Source organism: Schistocerca cancellata, chromosome 2, assembly GCF_023864275.1.
Source record: "Schistocerca cancellata isolate TAMUIC-IGC-003103 chromosome 2, iqSchCanc2.1, whole genome shotgun sequence".
NCBI lineage: Eukaryota > Metazoa > Arthropoda > Insecta > Orthoptera > Acrididae > Schistocerca > Schistocerca cancellata.
Window position 1 is genome coordinate 690,399,799 of NC_064627.1, and position 27,595 is coordinate 690,427,393.

General features: G+C 41.1%; 1 protein-coding gene across 1 annotated transcript in view; it reads right to left on the reverse strand.

Annotated features, from left to right (window-relative positions):
• LOC126162444 (uncharacterized) overlaps positions 1-25,255 on the reverse strand; it is a 300,063-nt gene extending 274,808 nt beyond the window's left edge. The window contains exon 1 of the mRNA XM_049918955.1: positions 25,207-25,255. The gene's annotated coding sequence lies outside the window, so the exon portion shown is untranslated. The remainder of the gene's footprint in view (positions 1-25,206) is intronic.
• Positions 25,256-27,595: the final 2,340 nt, after the last annotated feature.

Consider the following 27,595-nt stretch of genomic DNA (forward strand, 5'->3'; position numbering starts at 1 on the left):
CGGAACGTCAACACATTCGAAATTGCATTTCAAATGGCAGCATTCACACAAGCCGGCAAAGAAACAGAACGGAACGTAATAATCAAGTTTGCTCGGGAAGAAAGTTTAGATGTTGACGTTGGTAGTGGTGATGGAGAGTGACGGCGAGGGGAGGGGGGAGGGGACGATGTCGTCGTCTACTAACATGAAAGTAAATTGACTCATATTACAGTAGTGGATTTCGTGCCGTTGCATTTTATTAATCTTCATTTTCTTCTTTTGCTGTGTTTTCGTGACGCAGTGCAAATGTTTATGACGACTTGGAGAGACGAGAGGCGAAAAAAGATTTAAGTTTTTTAATTTGACAATTTGCGTGACTCGTGGGCGGAAACGACCCGTAGCATTATTGAAAAAGGAAGTTTTATCTATCTTGAAACAGCTGATGCCGCAACTACTACATCCGTCACTCAACAACTAACTGAAACGTATTTACATTTGCGCTCCGGGAGTCTCATAACCTTCTACATTGACAACACAACCAATTTAACTACCTGCATGAGCCCTAAAGGCCTACGTATCGCGCAAAGGGTTAAGACCTGGGCGGAGAAAATGTCTACACAGTGTATAAATAAGAACATAAAATGATGAATCAGCTGTCATTAACCCTTAATTGTCAACCTGGGGTCCGACAGATACCCAGCACATTTAGTTTAGCTAAATTTCTATGAACAAAGTTGGAAAAACAGCCTGCCGTCTAGCAATCCTCTCTCATATCTGTTTATTTCCGGTCACCAGTTTTTCATTCCTGTGCTGCTCATTGTTATTAGCGTTTGACAGTTATTTAGTGACTGGGGAGTTCCTAGACCCTCACATTAACATTTTCGTTACAAGATAGTGCCGAACAAGTAGGTGTAAATTCGCATACTCATGCTTAAAATGGCAAGGAAGGATTTTCTATGGGAAATTGGATTCGACTTGGTGCAACATCAACTAAAGAATTGTGATGAGTCATCGGAAGAATACTGCTGAATCACTGACTATTCAGTTTATATTAACATAACTGTAGGTATTATCTTTTATCTAATGTAATAAAATGCATTATTTCTTCAAATGAACATTAATTGATTCGATTTCACAATTTATATGGTAGCCTCTACATTAATTTGTATTAAATAACCCAGTTATTAATATTATACATATGTTGCAACATTAACAGATCATGGGGATCCACTTTACCCCACGTTACCACCTGTGTAAAATAATGCCACGTTAACAAAGGAAGGTTAAATAACCTGTTTTTACAGTGAAAATGTAAATTGTTTAAAGTATAAAAATGCAGTTGCTTTTATGTTGTTTGGTACTTATAAATAAAAAGCAAAAGTAATAAGGTAAACAGGCTCTATGCATCACCTTAAAAAACATTGATGAATTTGTACATATATATTCTCGTTAGCAAATAAATGTCGGTGCTTTGAAATGTGTGAACTACGGGTACACTTTCCTGTTGTTCCACTTCGCAGCAGTTTACAGTACAAACTTAATACCTAAAACATCATTTATGAAATCTTCTTTGGCCATTAATAAACTTCATCATTAGCAGCTCCTTGACTTTAAACCTATTTCTCACTCTCTGTAGCACTGGTGGTGCTTCATAGCGTAACCTTCACCGTTGGGGACTGGGCTAACAAGGCTACCTCACCGATTTGATTACCCAGACAGGGTGTATAGCGTACGACTAGGGCTTCAGCGTACGTAAACAGGAAGGCGCAACTCTCAACCATTTTTGAGGAAATCAAATTTGAAAAGTTTAGCTTGGTAGGCTCATTGTTATTTTTATAATCAGCAAGTCTCTAGATTGAATCTCACTGCCGATACTTTTTTTTATTTTCCACGCAATTCTAACAGGATGAAACTTCCATATATTGGACAACATACTGTCACATTACCCTGAAAACTTCATTTGTTGGGAAAAGATCAATGGCTCGTTTGGACCGAGGGGGAAAGTTTAACTGATGAGTACATACGAAAATACAAAAAACATTATGATAACATCTTCACGGTTCGACACATTTACAGCAGCACTGTACAAGAATTTTGAAACCAACATCTTGTGAAACAACATTTTCTTTTGCTCCTCAATTCACGGAGAGGGGAAACGAACGAGGGTTTGTAGGACTTAATTCCCAACATGGTGAGTCTGCCAATGCGCAGTGTTAAAGTAATCCCTTCAAAATGTACCCTGCTGGTGCAGCCTTGCGACGTTTATTTTTACAGTTAGGTGAAGAACTTTATAGAACAACTGCAGTAGCACATACATCAAAGAACAAAATAGAGGGAAGCCTCTAGAGAAGATTGCATAAAAATTCAATCAGTCATGGGTGGTAACTACAGTTGTCTGCACCCATATTCGGTGATTTGCTTTGGTGTGCGTGGGACGCTGAGAAACTGTGTGATAACTGAGAACCGTTTTTGAATGTAGACCACGTTTGTTTTGCAGCAGAAACATTGAAAAACCACGCACATGCAAAAATTCGGCGTTCATTACAAGTGCTGTATGTTGCAATAAATACTGTTTTCCATGTGATTCTTGAAGTTTTCCCGGCATACTGAATATTCTATGAGGTTTCGGGATTGCAGGCAGACAATGTTGACTTCTTGCCACAATATTTCGGCTGGCAACCGTTCAGGCAATTTCAAGAGTGTCCGACACTGGAGTCTCCTAGTTCACAGTGTCGGAATCAGATTAGTACATCGCTAAGGAGGAAGAAACGTGACCACCCACAAATAAAGAAGATACGCAGCTGTTCAAGTCCACGGCGGTCCTTCCATACGTCGACAGCCTTTCGTCTAAAGTCGGCAGGATCTTAAGAAAACATCAAATTAAAGTAATCTTCCGGCCACCGGTGAAGATAGTGCACTTCTCGGTTCGGTAAAGGACGGTCTGGGTCTGGAGAAGGCCGGAATTTGCAAAATTCCTTGCCAGTGTGGTAAAGCTTACATAGGTCAGACGATACGCCCAGTACATAAAAGATGCGTTGAATATGAGCGCCACACTCGTCTTTCGCAGCCCAGTAAGTCGGCCATAGCTGAGCATTGTATTAACACAGGACACTCTATGGATTATTCTGCCACAAAAATCTTCGCCCTGGCTAAATACTTTTGGGGTCCAGCAATTAAAGAATCTGTGGAAATTTGTCTAGCACCAAATCTTGTTAATCGGGATGGCAACTTCCAGCTGGACAAGGCTTGGGTAACCGTATGCGCATGCGTTTCCGCGCCAGTTTTGCAGTAAAGCCGACACCGTGAACTAGCAGACTCTACACCTGAACTAGTTTACCGCTTGTCACAACTAGAGGCTCCTTCGAATCAATTCTTCCAAAACCCACGCAATCATTATAGGACATACCACCCCCTCCTTCTGGCTCTATGATTTCTACCTCACCCTCCATGACGGCCTTATACAACTCCCCACCTTGAAATACCTTGACCTCTCCTTACCCGGACTCCCCATTTCCTTACCCATCCAACGCAGTGACCACAGTAGACTCCGCCTTCTCAAACTCCTGTCTGGCCAGACATGGGAATTGCATCCTTCCATCATCCTTCATACCTAAAAATCCATGATCCGTTTCATCCTTTTATTATGCCAGTGTTGCCTGGGTCTCTGCCCCTCCTAAATTCTATAAAGCCCTCCAAATCCTTGAACGCCAAGCACTCCACCTCACTTTCCGTATCAGTCTCCCGTCCCCTACGAGGATCCTGTATGAACTCATCCACTTCCCAGATCTCCTCATTTTCCTTGAACACATCTGTATCCTCTAAACCGTCCGCAGCCTTGATCCCACTCATCCCCTGCTGTCTCCTTTCCTCTCCACTCCCCATCTGCTTCTGTGCCTTTAGCGATGTGTTCCACCCTCTCTCCATTTCCACACCCTCCCCCTTCTCTCCCATAGGACCTTGCAACGTTTCCCCATCGCGAATGCTGTGCTTTGACCTGATATTTATCCTTCCTTCCAATTCTGACCCTCCTTTTCCCCTCCCCTCCTCCCTGGGCTCCCTCTCCTTCCCCTCCCCCCCCCCGCTGTTTCCTCCCACCTACCCCCCTGTCCTCACTTCTCCTTCCCTGTTATTGTGCTCCCTCCCCCCCCCCTTTGCCTCTTGCTGCCTCCCCTCCTCTACCGACCACCTTCTATCTTTCCTCTCTCTCCGTCCTCTCTGACCTTCCCTCCCTTGGCAGGACCTTGCAATTTTAATCCAGTTACACTGTCATGTTTTGGTGCTCGCCCTGTATGTAACATCAGTGCGGTTCAGTGTCGTCGTCCCATGTGGCTCTCATTACTCTGAAAGCCGTTTTTAATTGTGTTCTTCGTGCTGCCAGCATTTATATGCTACGTCTTCATCGAGTGTCCTTTGAATTATACGTGGATTTTATGCAAATGTGCCTCGTGAAACTCCCCCTTTTATGTATATTTTAACTCCCATTATTTCCCTTTCTCAAGTGTAAACTTCATCTTTTATCCCCATATTTTATGTATGTACCGATCTCCAGTGTTGTTTTATATAGTCTCTTAGCTGAAGAGCAGCGAATTGTACCGCTGCCAGCACACTCCTCCACCCATGAGGCAGTGGTATGAAATAACAATAAAGGAAAAAGAAAAAACTAACAGACTCTAGTGACAGACACTCACCTGAAGACGGCTGGACGGTTGCCAGCCCAAATATTGTGGCAAGAAGTCAACATTATTCGCCTGCAACACCGAAATGTTTCTACAGTCAGGTGCATCCTCATACATTCAGTGTTCTATAGGTTACACATTATACTTGCCACAAATGTAGATACAATAATATAAAGAAAATGACTGTACTGATTTGCATGAGAGTTCTCGTGCATCCTTTTTTACTTCCAATGTCCTAACGAAAAGTTTTTCCTTCTTTTTTAAGGTTACAGATTACGAGGGGTATCTGTTGAGAGGCCAGACAAACATGTGGTTCCTGAAGAGGGGCAGCAGCCTTTTCAGTAGTTGCAGGGGCAACAGTCTGGATGATTGACTGATCTGGCCTTGTAACATTAACCAAAACGGCCTTGCTGTGCTGGTACTGCGAACGGCTGAAAGCAAGGGGAAACTACAGCCGTAATTTTTCCCGAGGACATGCAGCTCTACTGTATGATTAAATGATGATGGCGTCCTCTTGGGTAAAATATTCCGGAGGTAAAATAGTCCCCCATTCGGATCTCCGGGCGGGGACTACTCAAGAGGACGTCGTTATCAGGAGAAAGAAAACTGGCGTTCTACGGATCGGAGCGTGGAATGTCAGATCACTTAATCGGGCAGGTAGGTTAGAAAATTTAAAAAGGGAGATGGATAGGTTAAAGTTAGATATAGTGGGAATTAGTGAAGTTCGGTGGCAGGAGGAACTAGACTTTTGGTCAGGTGATTACAGGGTTATAAATACAAAATCAAATAGGGGTAATGCAGGAGTAGGTTTAATAATGAATAAAAAAATAGGAGTGCGGGTTAGCTACTACAAACAGCATAGTGAACGCATTATTGTGGCCAAGATAGACACAAAGCCCATGCCTACTACAGTAGTACAAGTTTATATGCCAACTAGCTCTGCAGATGATGAAGAAATAGATGAAATGTATGACGAGATAAAAGAAATTATTCAGGTAGTGAAGGGAGACGAAAATTTAATAGTCATGGGTGACTGGAATTCGTCAGTAGGAAAAGGGAGAGAAGGAAACATAGTAGGTGAATATGGATTGGGGGGAAGGAATGAAAGAGGAAGCCGCCTTGTAGAATTTTGCACAGAGCATAAGTTAATCATAGCTAACACTTGGTTCAAGAATCATGAAAGGAGGCTGTATACATGGAAGAAGCCTGGAGATACTGACAGGTTTCAGATAGATTATATAATGGTAAGACAGAGATTTAGGAACCAGGTTTTAAATTGTAAGACATTTCCTGGGGCAGATGTAGATTCTGACCACAATCTATTGGTTATGAACTGCAGATTGAAACTGAAGAAACTGCAAAAAGGTGGGAATTTAAGGAGATGGGACTTGGATAAACTGAAAGAACCAGAGGTTGTAGAGAGTTTCAGGGAGAGCATTAGGGAACAATTGACAGGAATGGGGGAAAGAAATACAGTAGAAGAAGAATGGGTAGCTCTGAGGGATGGAGTGGTGAAGGCAGCAGACGATCAAGTAGGTAAAAAGACGCGGGCTAATAGAAATCCTTGGGTAACAGAAGAAATATTGAATTTAATTGATGAAAGGAGAAAATATAAAAATGCAGTAAATGAAGCAGGCAAAAAGGAATACAAACGTCTCAAAAATGAAATCGACAGGAAATGTAAAATGGCTAAGCAGGGATGGCTAGAGGACAAATGTAAGGATGTAGAGGCTTGTCTCACTAGGGGTAAGATAGATACTGCCTACAGGAAAATTAAAGAGACCTTTCGAGAGAAGAGAACCACTTGTATGAATATCAAGAGCTCAGATGGCAACCCAGTTCTAAGCAAAGAAGGGAAAGCAGAAAGGTGGAAGGAGTATATAGAGGGTTTATACAAGGGCGATGTACTTGAGGACAATATTATGGAAATGGAAGAGAATGTAGATGAAGATGAAATGGGAGATAAGATGCTGCGTGAAGAGTTTGACAGAGCACTGAAAGACCTGAGTCGAAACAAGGCCCCGGGAGTAGACAACATTCCATTAGAACTACTGATGGCCTCAGGAGAGCCAGTCATGACAAAACTCTACCATCTGGTGAGCACGATGTATGAGACAGGCGAAATACCCTCAGACTTTAAGAAGAATATAATAATTCCAATCCCAAAGAAAGCAGGTGTTGACAGATGTGAAAGTTACCGAACTATCAGTTTAATAAGTCACAGCTGCAAAATCCTAACGCGAATTCTTTACAGACGAATGGAAAAACTGGTAGAAGCCGACCTCGGGGAAGATAAGTTTGGATTCCGTAGAAATGTTGGAACACGTGAGGCAATACTGACCTTACGACTTATCTTGGAAGAAAGATTAAGAAAAAGCAAACCTACGTTTCTAGCATTTGTAGACTTAGAGAAAGCTTTTGACAATGTTGACTGGAACACTCTCTTTCAAATTCTGAAGGTGGCAGGGGTAAAATACAGGGAGCGAAAGGCTATTTACAATTTGTACAGAAACCAGATGGCAGTTATAAGAGTCGAGGGGCATGAAAGGGAAGCAGTGGTTGGGAAAGGAGTGAGACAGGGTTGTAGCCTCTCCCCGATGTTATTCAATCTGTATATTGAGCAAGCAGTAAAGGAAACAAAAGAAAAATTCGGAGTAGGTATTAAAATTCATGGAGAAGAAGTAAAAACTTTGAGGTTCGCCGATGACATTGTAATTCTGTCAGAGACAGCAAAGGACTTGGAAGAGCAGTTGAACGGAATGGACAGTGTCTTGAAAGGAGGATATAAGATGAACATCAACGAAAGCAAAACGAGGGTAATGGAATGTAGTCAAATTAATTCGGGTGATGCTGAGGGAATTAGATTAGGAAATGAGACACTTAAAGTAGTAAAGGAGTTTTGCTATTTAGGGAGTAAAATAACCGATGATGGTCGAAGTAGAGAGGATATAAAATGTAGACTGGCAATGGCAAGGAAAGCGTTTCTCAAGAAGAGAAATTTGTTAACATCGAATATAGATTTAGGTGTCAGGAGGTCGTATCTGAAAGTATTTGTATGGAGTGTAGCCATGTATGGAAGTGAGACATGGACGATAACTAGTTTGGACAAGAAGAGAATAGAAGCTTTCGAAATGTGGTGCTACAGAAGAATGCTGAAGATAAGGTGGGTAGATCACGTAACTAATGAGGAGGTATTGAATAGGATTGGGGAGAAGAGAAGTTTGTGGCACAACTTGACTAGAAGAAGGGATCGGTTGGTAGGACATGTTCTGAGGCATCGAGGGATCACAAATTTAGCATTGGAGTGCTGCGTGGAGGGTAAAAATCGTAGAGGGAGACCAAGAGATCAATACACTAAGCAGATTCAGAAGGATGTAGGTTGCAGTAGGTACTGGGAGATGAAGAAGCTTGCACAGGATAGAGTAGCATGGAGAGCTGCATCAAACCAGTCTCAGGACTGAAGACCACAACAACAACAAATCAATCATGGACTATTTATCATTTATACAGCCATAATAAATTCGTCGTTACAATGACGCGCGAATGAAAAAAAATACCAGCAGTGAGTTTCGATTCACAGTCTTTCGGATCATGTAGCTAAGCGCTTATTCATTCAGCTACGGACCACACAAAGTATATAAACAAATCGCAACTTTTCAAATTCGATTTTCTCTAAAACGGCTATGAGTTGCGTCTTCTTGTTCACACATATCGAAATCCTAGTCGTACCCTACGCATCCATCAGTATGAATCACATCGGTGAGAGGAATTGCGTACGATCCCCTTGTAAGCGAAATGACGTTAAGCTGATGTTCCGGTTAGTGTGAAGACAACACCATTTGACAGGGACATCGTCTGCCGTTCATTCCGATCCGTTGACATCTATTGTGCATCGGCCTTCAAGCTAGATTTACGCGTGCAGTTACAGTCTTACATAAATTACTCGTAGTTGGCACTGCCTGCAGCTTTGTAGTGCCAAGTACGGAGCTGAAAATCTGCATGCTGCCGCCAGTGCACATCTCTCTTCGTGGCGACAGAAAATCGCTTTAAAGTTTCTTTCTCCGACAAAAATCTACTAAAAAATCTCAAATTCACGTGTGATATAGATCTCTGTAGGGTCTCTCCGTATGTCAAAAATCTCCTTCCTAATTTTAATTACACAGACAAAGTTACGGCAATATAGATGAAATTTTCGCGTTCGTAAACAGCTTCAAATTTATGACGAAATATCTGAAAAACTATTGAACTCTCAGCAATACTTTTCGTTTCGTTGATTACCAAGATATCCTGCTCGGTAATCAATCTTTTCAAAGTTGCGTATTGCATTGTGATTCCCAATACAGGCTTCTGAAAACGGCGTTTTTATGCAGTTGTGCGAATATTTAACTCGTAACAAGTATGAACTTCAAAATTTCTGTCTCCTACAAGAAAAGCGTCAGTATGAAATTTATATCTACATCTACATCTACATCTACATCCATACTCCGCAAGCCACCTGACGGTGTGTGGCGGAGGGTACCTTGAGTACCTGTATCGGTTCTCCTTTCTATTCCAGTCCCGTATGGTTCGTGGAAAGAAGGATTGTCGGTATGCATCTGTGTGGGCTCTAATCTCTCTGATTTTATCCTCATGGTCTCTTCGCGAGATATACGTAGGGAGGGAGCAATATACTGCTTGACTCCTCGGTGAAGGTTTGTTCTCGAAACTTCAACAAAAGCCCGTACCGAGCGTCTTTCCTGCAGAGTCTTCCACTGGAGTTTATCTATCATCTCCTAACGCTTTTGCGACTACTAAATGATCCTGTAACGAAGCGCGCTGCTCTCCATTAGATCTTCTCTGTCTCTTCTATCAACCCTATCTGGTACGTCTCTGTTTCCTCCAAAAATAACGTAAAAATTCCGAAATTCACGTAAGGAGCCGCGCCTACCCTTAATCACCTATTTCGTCTAAGTTTACGGCAATGTATACGCAGGGCATGGCCAGAAATGAAAGTGACAGAACATGATCCCCAGATGGCCAATCGTTCAGAAAAAAATAGCACTTTTGCCGCGGGTCGTGCGAGACGTGAGCCATGTAAGTTAGGGCAGTTCGCTGGGCAGCCTTTGGCACTGCGGAAAAAGAATACAACGGTAATCCCAGAGTCGTGAGCCGTACCCTATGAGAAAACTTTTTTTTACCGTTCTAAATTTTTATGTTACTTACAACGCAAATAAACCGAAATAATGCTCAAAATGTTGTATTTATTTATATTTTCATAAAAGCCATGAAAAAGAAAGGCAAAGGAAATTTTAGAATCGCAGATAAACTTTCAAGAGGTCACATCCCGAAAAGTCTGCATCAACATGGCACCTCACCGGCTATCCTTGCCATTATTTGGCGAAATGACGCGTTAAACTGTCGGAGTACCTTCTAACGTCAACGCTGAGCGTGCCGGGTACAACGTGCTGATGAATGATCAGACACGATGCGACTTACGCCTCTACGTGCCATACGCGATCGGAGCGCGCTCCAGCAGCAATTGTCGGCTCTATCTGGCTCGCAAATCACACTTTACTAAATGGACAGGCATAAAATTTCTACGTTCGCTCTATTAAAACGCACATTTTCTGCTTTCTCCATCTACATTTACATCTATCTTATACTCTGCAAACCATGGCAGTGGGTTCGTCTCGTTGTAGGAGTAATTACAGTTTCTCTCCATTCCATTCATGTATGGAGCACAGGAAGAATGATTGTTTGAATACCTTTGAGCATGCAGTTGTGTTGTTGGTATGGTCTTCAGTCCTGAGACTGGTTTGATGCAGCTCTCCACGCTACTCTATCCTGTGCAAGCTTCTTCGTCTCCCAGTACCTACTGCAACCTACAGCCTTTTGAATCTGCTTGGTGTATTCATCTCTTGGTTTCCCTCTACGATTTTTACCCTCCACGCTGCACTCCAGTACTAAGTTGTTGATCCCTTGATGCCCCTGAACATGTCCTACCAACCGATCCCTTCTTCTAGTCAAGTTGTGCTTTCCTTTCCATTGCCAGTCTACATTTTATATCCTCTCTACTTCGACCATCATCAGTTATTTTGCTCCCCAAATAGCAAAACTCATTTACTACTTTAAGTGTCTCATTCCCTAATCTAATTTCCTCAGCAAGACCCGACTTAATTCGACTACATTCCATTATCCTCATTTTGCTTTTATTGATGTTCATCTTATATCCTCCTTTCAAGACATTGTCCATTACGTTCAACTGCTCTTCCAGGTCCTTTGTTGTCTCTGGCAGAATTACAATGTCATCGGCGAACCTCAAAGTTTTTATTTCTTCTCCATGGATTTGAATATCTACTCCGAATTTTTCTTTTGTTTCCTTTACTGCTTGCTCAATATACAGATTGAGCAACATTGGGGAGAGGCTACAACCCTGTCTCACTCCCTTCCCAATCACTGCTTGCCATTCATGTCCCTGGACTCTTATAACTGCAATCCGGTTTCTGTGCAAATTGTAAATAGCCTTTCGCTCCCTGAATTTTTCCCCTGCCACCTTCAGAATTTGAAAGTGAGTATTCCAGTCAACATTGTCAAAAGCTTTCTCTAAGTATACAAATGCTAGAAACGTAGGTTTGCCTTTCCTTAATCTATCTTCTAAGATAAGTCGTAGGATCAGTATTGCCTCACGTGTTCCAATATTTCTACGGAATCCAAACTGATCTTCCCCGAGATCGTCTTTTACCAGTTTTTCCATTCGGGGATGCCGATTGCATCTTTCAACACGATCGAGCACCTGTTCATAATGCACAGCCTGTGACGGAGTGGTTACACGACAATAACATCCCTGCAATGGACTGGCCTGCTCAGAGTCCTGACCTGAATCCTGTAGATCACCTTTGGGATGTTTTGGGACGCCAACTCCGCTCCAGGCCTCACCAACCGTTATCGATACCCCTCATCAGTGCAGCCCTCTGTGAAGAAGAATGGGCTGCAATTCCCCAAGAAAGCTTCCAGCACCTGACTGAACGTTTGCTTGCGAGAGTGGAAGCTGTAATCAAGGGTAAGGTTGGGACAACACCGCATTGAATTCCAGCAGTTGTCGATGGAGGGCGCCACGAACTTGTAAGTCATTTTCACCCAGGTGTCCGGATACTTTTGATCACATAGAGTAGGTGTGCAGAACAAGCCTAAACTTGGTCGCCATCGTTCCTGACTCCAACCACAGTTATGTACGAAAGATTCAGTGTTTCTGCCTGAAACTACGTTTTGGTACTTGGATAATACAGATGAATTTCTTACAAGTAAGCTCTTGAATTCATACAGAGTAACGGAAAGAGCGTGCGGAAGCCATGAAAGCTGATTTTCGAAACGGGGTACGGTACCAGTTATTCTAACCGTTCACTGGGATGACAAACTTTTGGCCGTTTTACATGATGGGAAATCAAAAGAAGAATGTCTTTCAACAGTTGCATCACAGTTGAATAAAGAAAACTTATTGCTGTGCCAAGGCTGGAAAACTGTTCAGGGTGCCAATAGGTGCAAGGTGTTTGTAAAGCAGTTGTAGACAGACATCTCGAAAATTGAAGTGCAAATTCTTTGTTTTGATACTACAGCTTTTAATATGGGTCATATGGATTAATGCACCTGTGTGCTTCTTGAAAAAAAAATTCAACAGAGACTTGGTTATTTTTGCTTGGAGCCCATCACGTGCATGAATTGGTGTTAAAAAACGTGTACGAAGTAAAACTCAGTCAAATGACAACAATTCTGATATTCACTCCTCAAAATGTTCCGACATTATTGGAAAAGCGTCATCAAGATAAAATATAGTCCCATAAAGGAAACCTCGCACTGCGCCTGACTGTGTGCTAAATCGACAGTCTGCTTCAGTTTAACCGCACTGAACTGACTAAAGAAATAGTCGTAGATTATTATCAACAATTGACAGAGACTAATGCGATATTTTTAAGCGTAGATACACAGAAAATTTAACATTCGACCTAAAGTGCAACATACCAAGCTCGATGATAGGCGAGAGCTATTTATTCCCTAAAAATATCATTAGTTTGTGTTCAATGCTAAATTACGAGCAAGGAAAAGGCAGCAGCGCTGTTAGCCATTTTCCTTTTCATCGCGACATCCTACGTCAAGCCATGCATTCAATCTATTTAGGCAGTAAAAGCACCCTACGAAGGCTTCTGCTTTTTTAAGTCTATGGCAGACTTACGTAAAAATTGATAAAAGCATCTGAAAAGCTGCTTTACAACAGAAAGACCAGTGTTTATGGTATTTTACTGATGAAATTTCTGTCTTGTGACAGTTTTATAATGACGGTTCAAAATTAAACGAAAGAGAATGTATCAGCCCATGGTAAACGTTACATTCCACCGAAGGAAGAACTTTTGATTCCACTGTACTGTAAGTTGTCTCTTTAGTTTTCTGTTTAGATCAAATGGTTCAAATGGCTCTGAGCACTATGGGACACAACATCTGAGGTCATTAGTCCCCTAGAACTTAGAACTACTTAAACCTAACGATCCTAAGGACATCACACACATCCATGCCCGAGGCAGGATTCGACCCTGCGACCGTAACGGTCGCGCGGCTCTAGACTGAAGCGCCTAGAACCGCTCTGTCACCCAGGCCGGCCTGTTTAGATCACTGTTTTGTTAAGTGACTTTCTCTTTCTTTATTTTAGAGAAATACATTTACGAATTCATTCAAGACAGCAAGCCATTGTTCGATCGCTTTAAAAATGATGACAGTTTTTCTACACTAATGCTGTACTATGTGACCAAATAATGCTTTTTTCGAGAAGCCAGAAAGGCTTCAACGCTTAGGGTAATGAACGATACAGCTAAAGAGCAGTCAGGTTGATGCAAGACCAGCGCTTAATTTTAAAATTTTAGGTGCCGGAAGCTCCGAACGCACCTCTTCAGGCATACAAACTGCCCACCTACAAACAAAAATCACAAGTTTAGATTTTTGAAAACTTCTGTAAACTTACAATGAGAAACCGTTTTTTACAGAAAACTGTTCTCAATCTCAGGTTTTTAAAACATAATTTCTTATAACCAAAACAAAAAACACACGATTTAACATAAACAACAGGTGCTACCGTCTATCCCAATAGCAGTCTCACTTCGCTATCTACTGCTCGATATATCGACCCAAATCAGTAGTCTACAAGATCCTGTTTTCAACTACTGCCAGTCGCAATGTTCAGTCAATCGCAATATAGCTGCTCGGTTAACGTGTGTCCATTAGTGATAATTATAGTGAAGATATTTCATCACATCACGTTGGTCGCCCATTGACACATTCACCGGTGCCGGCGCTGCAGCAAATTGTAGTTACACTGCGATTTAATACACATATACTATTTGAAATCTCCGGCGAGGACTTGTCCTCCGCGTTCAAAATAAATTCCCAGGGAGTTGCCGGCCGAAATTTAAACCGTGTACAAACATTCATCATTTAATCACGGTTGAGGAGGAAAAGGCAGTTTTTGTTATGTTGCGTACAATAACGCCGGAAAACTCATCATGGCCGCAGAAAGCCAACTATGAAAAGAAAATTTAAGTAGGTGTTTCGCTTATCAAAATAGCATCAATTTCTGGAATCCTTCTACACTCAGTGCAAATTTTCATGTCTCATGTTAGGCATCAAGTCAGCACGTGTTACCATAATTAAATCGCAATAATATTTATTATGAGAGTTATTAAGGTAAAAAATCCAAGTCCCAAGAAGACTTTAACCAGAAACTTAACACAATAAAAATAATAACCATAAATAATGAATTTGACCGAAACTCCATTAATAAAATTTTAGGTAAAAATACCAAAAAGCAAGCCAGGTCCCTCCTGTCCCCAATGAAAAACACAGACAAACAGGGAAAGATATGGTGCAGATTACCTTTTATAGGGAAAACATAAACTAGCATAAGTAACATCTTGAACGCAAAGGGTTTCTCTGTGTTTTCCTGGGGACTGATGACCTCAGATGTTAAGTCCCATAGTGCTCAGAGCCATTTGAACCATTTTGTGTTTTTCTATGTCCCTCAGACAATAGGTCGTTTCTTGTTCAATGCAAAAGACAAACAACCGTCACAAAAAGTGGGGTTTATAAAATCATATGCCTGGAGTGTCAGTCTTGCTACATTGGAGAGACGGGGGAAGTCATTTTGTACAAGGCTTAAGGAACACCACAAAAGCAGGAGATTGAGGAAGCCTGATTCAGCCTTCGCAGAACGTTGCCTTAACAATAATCACAAATACACAATCGATGTACAAGTCCTACACACAGAGGAAAAGGGGGCTAAGCTCGACCAATTAGAAATTTTAGAAATTATGAAACAGATGTGTATATCCCCACACCTATTATTAAATGAGCAAACCCAAGTTAATTATTCACCTCTTTCAGATGAGACCATAACCCCAGGATAGAAGCAAAACTTTGTTAGCTGATGAATAACTTCAGTCCGGTCATTGTAGTATAATCGGTGATTGTGTAATAATGGATGTAATTTGTTAAAAAATGGTCACTGATGTGTACATTAAGCTAGGGATCACTACCTAAGAAGTAGAGATTATATTTGTCTTGTCATCATGTTTATCTATGTACTCTCATCTTTGGGAATCTGTAATGTATTAGAAAATGGGCTTATAACCCGAAACCACGGTTCTGCAATAACATTAGTAATAAATTGTGAAACAAGGCATAAAACAGTGTTTGTTTAGTTAATTTACAATGTTTCACCAAGAACCCACAGTTGATTCAATGAAAATGAAAAAAATCAGAAGTTATATGTGTTCCAATTCGCGAAAAAAATGCTATTTATGTCTTGGGACATTCCGAAGTCCGGACCACAGACTAAACCAAAGACCGCACTGCGTCGCTCGCTCCTGACCAACGAGAGTGAAAGACTTATACGTGTGTTTTCGGTAGGTCCGTGGTGCGTGGTTTAGTCCGCTGGTCAGCATAGTCTGGTACTATCGTCATCAGGTGCTTTATGGAGCGAATCAGATTATTCACCCAAAACGAAAATAAGCCTATAACACCAGCAATCCAGTTCCCATTAAAACATAATTACTTCTTATGTTAATGGCATGCAAAACAATACGAAAACCCACAAAGCCAACTCAAAATAAATAAATAAAAACACAAACCAGTAAACAGTAACCAACCAGACATATTTTAACGCTGTACTAAGTACGCACTGATCTCACTCAATAAGCAGTGTGGGAATGGTAAGATATCGCAAGTAGTAGGGAGACGGCGGCACGACTCCAATTTTGATATCAAACTGATATGCAAATTAACTGAATTGATCAATTAATCACACTCCCCGACCACGCACAACCCCACCCCCGGATGACGTCATGTGTTTTTCTCAGCCAGCACGTGGATCTCAGCCCCCTCCCCCTCACAGCCCCCCCCTCCTGTCCACATCCCCTCCCCCTGCCCTACATAACGTTAAAGAAGATCTATTTAAATATCCATTTTTTAAATTTTTATTTATTGTCTTTTTTCTGTAAATATTATAACAATTTTTAAAAGAGATGTATGTAAGCTATTGGAAGAGATAACGTGGAAAAACAAAGAACCGGTTCACCTTCAGTTTTTTTCTGGACGAAGAGTCGCTTTTGTTATCTGTGAGTCGATTAGTAAACACGTTTGAGAATGTGTTGTGTGCAAAACGCTGAATAATTACCATATAAAAACGTATAGACACCGTTTTTATTGACAGTTCAACGAATCCACAACCGTGGAATCCCGTGAAGTTATTTCATGGAAATTTTCTTTTCAAAATCTCATATAAGATTGGGCACCGATCTTCGATACGACGCTGCATAATAACTGAGGTACGTGAATGCAATTATCTACTTCCTTTTGTGGCCACCATATTTAATTTTGTTCTTAGGTCATAGTAAGTGCGACGAGGAACCTATAACTATTTCCCTTTCACGAACTAATCCCGTGTACGCATACCATATTTAAAAGGAATTTAAACAGAGAAAATTTTGGAAAAGGAAATGTTGTTTAACTTCTACCAACCAAAAGATCTGCTGACGCAGGAGTGATCGTAAGGTAAGAATAACAGCACGAATACGCTTCTGTTGACAGTAAATGTGGGCTAGTTTCTCGTTGTCCTGACACACACTGCGTAGAACGCATTAATTTTTCCAAATTTTTTTTTACTTGAATTTGCGTAAAATTTGGTAGTTTTATCACACGAGGATATATTAGGATGGCGGATCATTTTCACTGATTGCGAGCGTAGAAGTTACTTACTAGTCTTCTGTTTCACCAGAGACATACTTTACTACATTGAATTTCACGGACGAGCGGCACGTCATCTGTGATTTGTTTCCTTGTAGAACGAGCCGCAATAGTTCGGCTGCACGCTAATTTACGGCTGTATACAGCTATGGTGAAATTAAGATCACGAACCAAAGCGATGGATAATTCATCCGATGAGGAATCAGTTGTTCAACCTATGCCTAACACAGAAGTAAAAACATTGCAGATACTGATAACGCAGTCGCAGCGAGTAGCGGTACTCAGTCGCAAGTGACAGACGATAATAGGTCAACTTTGGAAACTGTACCAGATTGCGAAAATGTACAAGATCCTGTAGAGCCAGGCATTATGCAGATGTTTAGAGTAATGCAGACAGATTTCATGTCACAATTTCTAACTCAGACAACAGCCCACATTACTACGCAGATAGGAAATGTCACAACACAGATAACGTCACTATACAGGTAGACAATGTCAACGTCACAACACAGATAGGGAGTGTAACCACTCAAATGAACAAGCTAGACAGTGATGTTAAAAACCTTACTGACATGCACAATAATCTGGAAACACAACTGACACAACTGAAAAGAGAGGCAGCTGATCAGTTAATATATGTGGTACGTGAAGATTTAAATTCCACGAATCAGAATATTAGTAATTTGAGAACCACAGTTAAGGATTTGCCAGAGCAGATACGTAAGTTAACTAAATATTTTAATGCTATGAATGTACAGCAAACCGAGCTCAATACAAAAATGCAGGAAGCTGTAAATCAAGTTGAGGGCATAACAAAACAGCAGCTTGAGAGCTATCTAGAAGAAAAAGACACACATAAACCGTACTCAAGAAACAGAGTTACAAAAAGCAAAAAGTAGCACAATGGAACAAGTATACGCTACACAAAACATATCTGTAGTTAAACTGCAAACTGGCATAGGCCAGATATAGAAAATTTTGACACAGGACTTACCAGGCTCGTAGAATCAAATAGTCGATCAACTTAACAGGAAACTTAGCACAATGAAAGAAAGACACCAAGACGCAGAAGAAGAACTTGACAACATACCCACAGGTAAGAGCGATAGTGCAATTAGTGACTATATTACCCCGAATGTAGATGTGTGCTCACCAAATTATGAGAAGTACGGTAACTAACGACACCGTGATGAAAAAAAGAAAGAAACAGCAGATAGCTGAACCCACTTTTTCAGCAGTTTTGTTAGAAGAGAGTCAAAACACCGGCAATTTCAGGTGTTTATCTCTGGAAATAAATAAGTGCATTCGATATTTTTATAAAGTCATTCAAAAATGTATTGCCTAAAACGTGGTCGGAACAGCGAAAGATACAATATGTTACGGGTTACATTCAAGGCGATGAAGCGTTGTGGGCGATGGAAATATCAGAAACTTGTCAGACATTGGAACAGTTTGAAAACGCGTTTCTTTCAAAGTACTGGTCACATGGCGGTCACGAAAGATTAAGAAAAGCCCTATTCAACCTTGAACAATATAATCCAAAATATGGATCACTGCGAAAATATTTTGAGAAATATTTGAATAAGACGAGGTTCTGGGACGAGCCAATGACACACTGACGTTCTACGCATTCTGAGAGCTAAACTACCGCTCAAAATGTAAAAGCTAGTACAAATACCCGAAAGCAGTTTGTAGTATTTTCTGATTGTGTTGGATTCTACTAACTTAATTAATGAAGATGCAAGACAGTGGGGTAACGCTTACAGTAATTTACAGGCTCAATTTAGCAACAAAACGGCTGACCCATGAAACATGCAGTGGCAGTACCCGATTAGTAATCAACCCTATCAGTCCCAAGCGCAAAGTAACATTACGTCTATAATCTCAGGGCAGAAACATGGTCGGAATGCGCAGCAGAGGAACACGTCGGGAGTGAATATTATAGAAGTATCAAACGGAACACCTACAGACAGTAATAACGGGCGTTAAATTAAACGTGGCCTCATTATGCTCCCCAATGTTGGCCATGGATAGTCGTGGGGGCGATCCATGCTACCATGCTAGTAATTTGCTAAGGTATCAAGATGAAGCGGACATGCGTGATTTGTACTTTTCAATTCAATAAACTTTACCAACAGCCATACACTTTCAGTTATTTCATACTATACCGGAAGTAACCAGTTTCGGCAATTCATTTTGCCATCTTCAAGCTCTAAACGCTTTTTCAAATCAACGAACTTATCATATAGCGCCATAAAACTGGATACCATGAGTTCCAATCGTGTAGCTGCTTCATACGAAAGCGTGACAACCTAGCTCCTTCGTATGAAGCAGCTGCACAACGATTGGAACTCATGATATCCAGTTTTATGGCGCTATGTGATAAATTCGTTGATTTGAAAAAAAGCGAATGGAGCTTGAAGATGGCAAAATGGATTGCCGAAATTGGTTGCTTCCAGAATAAAATAAAATATCTTGAAATGTACGGCTGTTGGTTAAGTTTACTGAATTGAAAAGTACATACCAGCCGATGTCCCTTGGCCGTAATGGACCAACAGAGATTGCTTGATTTGTTGACCAATGAGGAAGAACCAGATCTGTATGAAGAAGATTGTATATTGCAAGCTAGTTTACAGGCTTCAGTAGGAAAAATACCTGAAGTATTGTTTTAAAGAGATTGACAGTCACGCAGCTTTGTCGCCCTATCCAGTGCAGAATTGCAAGATATTAGGAGCCATGGGTGGAAAATCTAAGCTAATTAAGTACAAACCATGTTCGAAATATATATTGAAGATATTATTTTTCAGTCAGTTTTTCTAGTAGTAGAAGGGCTGACGAAACAGTGTATTTTCGGCATGGATGTCGTAGGGGCAAAATGTGCAAAAATTGATCTAAAAACTGGGAAGTGTCATCTGTTTATTAGTGGGAGGAACTGTACTGTAGATTTGATACAAGTCAAAAGTAGGAACGGCGAGCTTTGTCAAACTATAAACATGCAAATCTTATTGTCAATACATTTCGATACCATGACTCGAATGAACTGTGGTGTCAACAAGTACAGCAGGACGAATTTGAAATAAAATATCGGAATGCATATAAATTTCTCAGCAACAAAAGAACGAACTTAGAATTGTATTGTTAAGTTATGTACCCGTATTCGACAAGAAACCTGTAGTTATAGAACGTATCAATATCGCATGGATGTCCGGCCCCATGACACATTATGTAAAAACACTTATTCCTTACCATAGTCGCAAAGAGAGGCGGTGGTCCAGGAGATAAAAAGGATGCTTTCATGGTATATTATAGATACCTCATTATCGCCATATTGCAGTCCGCTACTTTCAGTATAGAAAGCAGATAAATCGGTGAGACTTGTTCTCGATGCCTGGGAGATCAATAAAATTATTGTACCAGTAACGACCCGACCCGAAAACCTAGAAGAACAATTACAGGGGTTCCTTGGAGTACAATATTTAACTAGTGTCGGCCTCCGTAGTTCATACTGGCAGATTGCTTTAGCACCTGAAAGTAGAAATACACAGCATTCATATTTACAGGTAGGTCCTACCAGTATTGCGTTTTGCCTTTCGGGTTAAATGTGAGTGCTGGGGTTTTCATTACTGTACTGGACACGTGTGTTACGGCCTGACTTTCTTGACAAACTCACAGTATATATAGATGACATCTTAATAGCAACTCCTACTTGGAATGAACATCTAGATCTTTTAGATAGGATGCTACATAGGTTTTCAGCGGCTGGTGTCACAGTGAACCTCAAGAAACCTAAATTTGTAAGAAAAAACATCAAATTTCTCGGTCACATAATTTTGCCCGCAGGAATAAAATCTGACCCTGAGAGACTGTTGGCGATAAAGAATTTTACCGTGCCTTGCACAAAACGACAGCTAAAGGCATTAGTAGGTTTGCGTTCATTTTTCCGTCGGTTCATACCGAACCAATTGCTCAGTGCCCCTATTAAAGGAGGACAGACAGCGGATCTGGACGCAACAGTCCAAGCTGATTTTGATGATATAAAACATGCTCTGGTAAATTCCAATGTTTTAGGACATTCTAACATGAGCAAAGATTTAGATATATTTTTTCGTGATTAGGAGCCTGTCTGTTTCAGCTGAACGAAGGTGAGGTCACCGACAATGTTAAAGTAATTAGTTTTGCTAGCCGCACAGTATCAGAATGTGAATGCAGGTATTCCACAACAGAGTTAGAAACCCTTGCTACTGTGTGGGCATTTACGAAATTAAATTATTAACTATTTGACAGGCATGTACGAGTCTTCAGTGACCACGGCATTTACTCACTTGTAGGCTGTTACATAATCGCCTTGCGCGGTGGACTTTATTTTTGCAGTCCTATAATTTTGAAATTATATATGTGGATGACAAAGACAACATAATCGCCGATGCACTGTCACGGTTACCCCAAGGTTTGCCTGAGTTTGAAGAGTTGATAGAACAAAATACGGAATTTAAGGTTATTCTCGTGAAGGACAGTAAATTTAGAAAATATTTTTTGGATGTGTGTAACAATACGGCGAAATAGCAGGAAGAAGATGAGCGGTGGAGGAAAGTCAGATTTCAGTTAAACAGTAACCCACTTGCTCCTGTACGACAACATTACCAGTTGTATAAAGATGTGTTATTCTATAGGAGAAACCCAAGCAGCGCTGTATGGTGCGTTTGTATACCCGAAGTGTGTGAGAAAAGTTTAATTTGGTTTACTCATTTCATTTGGGAACACTACGGTGCCCGCAAGTGCTGTAAGTAGTTGAATGTGTACTGCTATTTTCCCAATATGCTTCGACGCACATAACAAATTTTGAAAACCTGTATTGTTTGTCAGAGGGCTAAGCCTGCCAATCTGAACTGCGAAACAGATTTACATCCTATTTTACCTAAAAAAACCCTCGAGCGGGTATGTATAGATGCAACGGGAACTTTACTCTCTGCACGAGAAGGTGTGAATATATAATTGGTGTAAATGATGTATTCGAAAAATATGTGAAACTGTATGCCACAAAAACAACTGCAGCTAAGCCTGTTATTAGATGTATGCTAAATGATTAGCCCTACTTTCCATCTGTTGGGAAATCACAGACGATCTTATCAGATAATGCAACCTGTCTTACATGCCATGCTTGGAAACAATTTCTAAAAGAGCAGCGGGTCAAACAAATTTTAATACCCAAATATAGCCCACAATTCAACCTGATAGAAATAATATTTCGTGTACTGAATAGGTTTATGAGGACTTATGTAGCCAACAAACAGTCTAAATGGATGGATAACTTACACGTATTTGAACATGTGGTAAATAATCTTCCGAATTACGATACAACAGTTACACCGCCGGATTTAATATACAATAGGCAAGAAAACTATGAATGGGTGAACCCCATAACGTCTGTTCCAAGATAAGGATTTAAATGAAAAGGTAAGACAGGTATTGATCACTATTTTAGAACAAGCTCAACGCCGTAAGAAATACTTCGACAAACAATTACATGGTGTTACCAGATTTGTGGTTAGAGAAAAAGTATTACTTAAGACCTATGTGAAAACCTCTCTGCTAGCCAAGGAAAACGCTAAGTGGCAAAAGGTATACTGGACCGTACATTATTGCACACATTCCGTATGACGGATGTTATTTACTTGTGTATCCTCACAATGGTAAAATCAAAGGACTCTATCTGAGGCAAACTTAACACCCTCTCTTATAATAATAAAAGAAATATGTACGAGATAAGTTATAGGGAAGTGACCGGCAGAGAAATTACGTAATGTCGAAACAATCATAATTCTTTACAGGTGGCGTTCGTCGAGGTGCTACTAGACTTCAACCGGCGATGAGAGGCAACTAAATTACACTAATGTCACTACGATTTACGATTGACGTTATAAAATATTACCAAGATTACTGAAAAGTACACTACTTGACTCTCAGTAACACCAGAAGTTTTTAATAATTTGTCTTTCCTTCGGCATGAAGTACTAAGAATCTATACCGACTTTAGAAGAATACATACACTGATTTTCTCTTACGTTTATAATGTTTTATCCAATCAGAGTTGACGATATTTTGTGCAAGAAGTAAAGTAGGAAGTGATTAAGGTCATATTCAACAACAAAAAAAAAAAAGATTGTGCACATACCAGTGATACAATGATGAACACACGAACATGAAAACATGTACAAACACAGACACCAACTTACACTATGAGATCAAAAGTATCCGGACACTTGGCTGAAAATGACTTACAAGTTAGTGGCGCCCTCCATCGGTAATGCTGGAATTCAGTATGGTGTTGGCCAACCCTTAGCCTTGATGACAACTTCCACTCTCGCATGGATACGTTCAATCATGTGCTGGAAGGTTCCTTGGGGAATGGCAGCCCATTCTTCACGGAGTACTGCACTGAGGAGAGGTATCGGTATCGGTCGGTGAGGCCTGGCACGAAGTCGGCGTTCCAAAACATCCCAAAGGTGATCTACAGGATTCAGGTCAGGACTCTGAGCAGGCCAGTCCATTGCAGGGATGTTATTGTCGTGTAACCACTCCACCACAGGCTGTGCATTATGAACAGGGGCTCGATCGTGTTGAAAGATGCAATCGCCATCCCCGAATTGCTCTTCAACAGTGGGAAGCAAGAAGGTGCTTAAAACATCAATGTAGACCTGTGCTGTGATAGGGCCACACGAAACAACAAGAGGTGCAAGCCCCCTCCATGAAAAACATGATCACACCCTAACACCACCGCCTCCGAATTTTACTACACACGCTGTCAGATGACGTTCACCGAGCATTTGCCATACCCGCACCCTGTCATAGGATCGCCACATGGTGTACCGTGATTCGTCACTCCAAGCAATGTTTTTACACTGTTCAGTCGTCCGATGTTTATACTCCTTATACTAAGCGAGGCGGCGTTTGGCATTTACTGGCGTGATGTGTGTCTTATGAGCAGCCGGTCGACCATAAAATCCAAGTTTTCTCACCTCCTGCATGACTGTCATAGTACTTGCAGTGGCTCCTGATGCAGTTTGGAATTCCTGTGTGATGGTCTGGATAGATGTCTGCATATTACACATTACGTCACTCTTCAACTGTCGGCGGTCTCTGTCAGTCTACAGACGAGATCATCCTGTACGCTTTTGTGCTGTACGTGTCCCTTCACGTTTCCACTTCACTATCGCATCGGAAACAGTGACCTAGGGATGTTTAGGAGTGTGGAAATCTCGTGTACAGACGTGTGACACAAGTGACACCCAATCACCTGACCACGTTCGAAGCCCGTGAGTCCCGCGGAGCGCCCCATTCTGCTCTCTCACGATGTCTAATGACTACTGAGGTCGCTGATGTGGAGTACCTGGCATTAGGTGGCACCGCAATGCACCTAATATGAAAAACGTTTGTTTTTGGTGGAGTCCGGATACTTTTGATCACGTAGTATTGGGAGCAGTATAGCGTACAGCAGCCAAGCTTCATTATCTATCCGTTGTTTGTATTACCTAGCATTTTAATTTTGTGTTTATGTGAATTTAAGTATAGTGAACTGTTTGTTTATGTGTTTTTATTTCATTCTACTTGTTTCCCGTGTACCATGCGTTGTTACAGTGTTGGGTAACGCAAAAGGTGAAAATTCCCCCCCCCCCCTCCCCCAACAGTAAGTCGCGGGTAGTTAATGTGCGTATTTCGCCTCATTCGGAGACAATTTTTAAGAGCACTCTTGTGCAGTCACTATTTGCTAGAGTCATTTGGTGGTTTTGTGCATTTGCAGCAAGATCGCATATTACAGGGTTGCTGTTATTCCTAAATTACGCATTCTCTTGTGCCCATGAGGTGTAGAATTTTAGTCGCGACTGCGAATTAAATGCAAGAGGCACGCATATCCTAAGAGCGTATTCACCTATTAGTAATTTGTATTTTGAACTATAAAGAGCAGTGTCAGTACAAACGAAGTCTTGTAAGTGATTATCGGGAATCAATGATGACCGTGGGCATAAACTCACATATACGAGCTGGTACTATCATAAGCTACGACACTGAACGTTCAAGTGTTTGGGGGAAGTGAACATTTTTGCGAGTGACAACGACATATTCAGTGGTAAGTGAACTCTAGGGACAAGTGTGAGAAAAGTTTTTGTATCACGAACCACTTATTCGAACTGAAACAGATTTGGTGAATTAAGGAAGCTTGCTGCGTCAGGAGTGTTCGTGCAAAGACGCAGTGTGCTGTAGCCGCGCTTAAAGAGAAGAATGCAGTACTTACCCTTGTGCAGCGAATCTGGGATGTGCCTATGGCTCCGTCCTGCAGCCAACGTGTTTGAAAACTGGAGACAGGTTTAGTGGCCTTGCAGATACCGTAAGCGCCGCACAAAACACTTTGAAAAGGCGAACTGTATAGCGCGCGTGGCAACTATCTGATGAACGACCGCTTACTGGATTTCAAACGGCGAGTTCGCTGCGCCGATGGTGATTGTTGCGTAGGCGTCGCCCCGCGCTACTAACGTATTATTGTCTGACGACGTATTGCAAGAGTGCAGTTTAACCTTCCGTCGGGCGCGGCTGTTCAAATTGATACACCTCGAAGTTTACAGTAAATTATTTGCCAACGAGTGGCAGCACTGACGCCTACTCGCTAGTAGCTAGCCTTTTCCGAACGCTTGTCATTGTTGTGTGCTTCTGCGTCGATACGACTGCTCTGTTGTCGATATATGTGCTGATTGATCAGTTTGATACACTGCGCCCGTTCGTGTTGCATTTCAACAATTCATTTCTTTGGTTATCAACATAACTTAGTAAGTACTACAATGTTAATATACAATGTGTAATGCACTTATTTTCTTTTTGGACCGTTTAATCGTCAGTTAAGAATGTTTGAGAATCAGGTATCAAATTGATACCCTGCGCCTGACTGCGTTATTTTATAGGAATTTTATCATTTTAGGTGTGAGACACTTGATCATGGCAGGCTACAGTAAGACGTACAATCTCCTTGACCCAAATCATGTTGCAGAAATACAAAAAATGTTGTTCGAAGAGGATAATGATGAAGTTCAAGAGGATTTTGAAGATGAAGTAGACACAGATTGTGATGACGCAGTTGAAGTTCGGCAGGAAGATTCAGAAACAGGACAACGAAAGTGAAAACGACGAGGAAGTACTTGAAGAAAGCCAGCATTATTATACTGGAAGGGACAAAGAGACAAAATGGAATAAAGTTCCACCATCGCGGAGAGTACGTTTCAGGGCCCACAATATTATTCGAAAGTTACCTGGTCCTATAGGTGCGGCGAAAGCATTGAGAACGCCTTTGGAATGTTGGAATTGCCTCATAGATGACGACATTTTGTCGATTATAGTTCTATATACCAATCAGTATATTGAGAGCATCAAAGCTTCTTTTCAGCGAGAGAGAGACGTAAAACCTATAGATATTATTGAATTAAAAACTTTCATTGATCTTCTGTTTTTGGCTGGTGTTAACAAAAGTAACAGACAAAGCTTAGAAGATTTGTGGGGAAGTGACGGGGATGGAATTGAAAAATTTCGTCTCGTTATGAACATAAAACGTTTCAAATTCATCATGCGGTGCCTTAGATTTGACAATCGTGTGACTCGCGATGAAAGGAGAAAATTAGACAAGATAACAGCGATTCGGGAAATATTTTCTCTGTTTGTACAGAATTGCCAGAAATCCTACACCCTCGGAGAAAACGTTACAGTAGATGAGAAACTTGAAGGATTCCATGGAAGGTGCAGTTTTCGCCAATACATACCTAGCAAACCAAACAAATATGGAATTAAGATATATGCTCTTGTGGATTCCCAAGTATTTTATCTCTATAATCTGGAAATATACGCTGGTCTGCAGCCAGAAGTATTGTATCACGTTAGCAATAAACCTTCAGATGTTGTTCTGCGACTATGTGAACCAATTTATCAGTCAGGTCGAAATGTGATGGTCGACAATTGGTTTACTAGTATTGGTTTGATAGAAGAGCTAAGAAGAAAAAATCTTTCTTTTGTTGGGACGATGAAGAAAAACAAGCGTGAGATTCCTCTGGAGTTTGCTACCAGTAAAGGCAGTGCTGTCCATAGTTCACTTTTTGGCTTCAAGAAAGGCTGTACTCTAGTTTCCTACGTTCCTAAAAAGGGGAAGTGTGTTATCTTGGCATCAAGTTTGCATGAAGATAATTCAGTAGATGCTGACACTGGAGATAAACAGAAGGCATCCATTGTAACATTTTACAATAGCACCAAAGGTGGAGTCGACACTACAGATAAGTTGACCGCTTCATACAATGTAGCAAGAAATGTGTGCCGTTGGCCCATGGTCATATTTTTTGCAATGTTCAATATGAGTGGAATCAATTCACAAGTAATTTACTATGGCAACAACGAGAATTTTATCCGAAGAAAAGCATTCCTGAAGCAACTCTCGCATGCATTAGTTCTACCTCACTTGGTTCGTAGAAGCTTGGACACCTCAGGAATTCACAGAGATCTTCAACTGCGGCTACAACAATATAGGCCAACGTGTGAAGAAGAAGCAGAAGACACAAGCAGAAACGAAGAACAAGGGACTGGGATCAAGAGGAAAAGGTGTAATACCTGCACAGAAAAAAAAGACTTACAAAATATTGTTGCAAAATGTG